The sequence below is a fragment of the Chrysemys picta genome, unplaced genomic scaffold (assembly GCF_011386835.1).
Source record: "Chrysemys picta bellii isolate R12L10 unplaced genomic scaffold, ASM1138683v2 scaf2616, whole genome shotgun sequence".
NCBI classification, from domain to species: domain Eukaryota; kingdom Metazoa; phylum Chordata; order Testudines; family Emydidae; genus Chrysemys; species Chrysemys picta.
Genome location: NW_027055319.1, coordinates 1 through 2644, shown reverse-complemented (window position 1 = coordinate 2644; position 2644 = coordinate 1).

Here is a 2644-nt window from a genome sequence, read left to right as displayed (position 1 = left end):
TCTCCAGGTGGTGGTAGCTCTCTGGAGGAGTTACAACTTGAGTGAATTTGCCTCTCCAACCTGTTCTTAATTTTTGGAGGGCGACAGTCCTCAAGTCCCACGGAATTAAATACAATCCCTAGCACACACTGATACATACATTTAATTCAATACGTTTTCACATAATTCAGTAAGGTTTGTGCAGGATATGGTGTGAAATTGCCATCATAGGGTCTATGGATAGACAAGATAAAGATTTTTTTATTAGACCAGCTTCTGTTGGTGAGATAAGCTTTCCAGCTCTACAGAGCCCTTCTTCAGACCTGGAAAAGGGTCTATGGGACAGAGAAGGAGGGTACTGGAAGCCAGGGTTCCTGGGTTCTATACCCAGGCCTGAGAGGGTCTAGGGGATTAGTGAAAACAGGCTTCATACCCATTCTGTGCCTGAATCTCCCTGCTAGGAGTGACAATGTCCTTTCTTAAAGCTCTCTTCATAGAGAGCAGAAACCAGGAATTCTAGTTTCCAGACATCGCTGCCCCAGCCAGACCCTACTCCCCAGCCAAAACTGGGAACGGAACACAGAAGCCCTAACTCTCAGCCCTTCCCTACAAAAGCCCATAGATATAGGATTATCTTAAGTTACCCAACACTCCTCCTTAAGACTGCCTATAAACACAGTCCTACCTTACAAACAAACTCCACCCCCTTGCTCTAAAAGAAACCACTACTGCCTGAGCATGGTCTTTTATACAGAGAGGCAGAGTCAGGCTATTTGTGGGTGGGGCTAGAGGGCCTTAGCTCCGCCTCAGAGGCTCTCCTATATTAAGGGCACTCCAGCAAACACCCACCCTTTAAAAGGAAGGTATTAGAGAGTACAATGTCCTAAATCCCTGTCCCCACAAGGGCGTGCATGTGATTGAGAATCATCTACTGGGGTTGTGACCACAGGACCTCACCTAGACATTCCCTTGGGGGAGGGGAGGAGAAGCTGAATGCAGTTGATATGAAAGAGCAAGTTTCTCTTTTCCTGAGTACATAATTAATCTGTGGAACTTCCTACTTCAGGATATTAACCCCCTCACACTTCTGTGGTTCACACATCCTGTTCTCTCAGTGTTTCTGTGTTAACTCTCACCAGCTGATTTCTCACAGTCATCAAGCACTCTCTCTGTATTAGAGCTAAAATTCAACTCTGTTCCTGCCCCACCCCCACCCTGGGACATGTTTCCTTGGACAGCCTGGCTTTTGGACTACAACTCTCTTGCTTTTGATAGTCCTAGCAAGAGCTGGCAGGAGGGCGGTGTCAGAATAGGCCAACATTGTATTTCAAATATAAGGGACTGTTTTCATAGCACCCTGCCCCACCCCTTCTCCCAGTATTATTATCATCAGTTGTAGTTTAATAATACTACCAATAATAAGCAGGACTCACCTACCTTCACCAGGGGTATTTCTTGTTGCTTTTTGCAATGCTCAGCAACACCTGATCTTGTTGTAAGGAGATGAAAAAATAAGGGATGTCCTTTGAATAAGGGATTGTGGGCAACCCTATGTGAGGAGGGCATGTCAGAGTGGGGTTTCTACAAGCAGGAGATGGGGAAGTTCTGGCTTCTGACAAGGGGATACTGGGAATAGGGTATGGGGAGCCTTCCCCTTCTGGGGAAAGCTGGTTCCAATCTGACCCCAGGCCAGGGGGCTAGCTGTCTAGGGGCAGGGGTGGGAGGAGGTCTGGGAATGGCATGCAGGATTTTCCCCCTCTAGGCCCCCAAATCTGTTACCTTGTGTTTAATGAGTTGGTGGGTTCTCAGCCCAGTGTGTAGGGCAAATGTGTCCACCTCCCAAAATTCACCACAGTTGATATGAACTGGTTCCCTTGCTCACAAACCTCAGAGGGGAGGCTGACCAGGCCACAGAGACTGAGCTCCCCTTTTCCCCAGCTCTAGGGGTTACAGAGAGGCCTTCTAACTACTCCTTTTCCTGGCCACCAGAATCAGCAGGCTGTGTAAGGAAACCTGTGTGGTTTTAATGGCCTGAAGGGCCTCTGATGGCAGCCCTGCTGAGGCTGTCAGAGCAGCTGTGCTCGTTTGGTGGTGTTAATAGATACGTGATGGGCTCTAGAGGAAGAAGAGTCCACCAGGCCTGCTGAGATGCTGCAGGTGTTGCTATTACTACAACGCCTCATAGATTAACTAGTTGTCTTGAGGCAAATGTTTAGGGCCTGAGATTTGAAATCTTTGCTAGGAAATGGGGGGAGATTAAGCTTCAGACAGGACTCCTGGGGTCTAGTCCCAGCTCTGGGAGGAGTGTGGGGTCTCCTGGGTTAGGAGCTGGGCTGGGAGCTAGGACTTCTGGGTTCTATTCCTGGCTCTGGGAATGGGGCCTAATAGGGTGGGGAGAGAAGGAAATCAAGACTCCTGGTTTCTATTTGCAGCTTGGGATGGGAAGTTTTTTAGTTTAGATCAGGAGAGTTGGGAGTCAGGATTCCTGGGTTCCATTCCCAGCTTTGGGAGGGGAGTCTAGAGGTGTCTGCATTTCCACCCTGCTGAGCCAGTCTTACAGGGGTGGGAAAGGTGTGCAGTTACGGCATGAGGCTGATGGTCATGCAGACCCTGTGTGGAGCTTTTTCGTGGTGCTTCCCTTGCTGCAGAGAGATGGACAATGAGC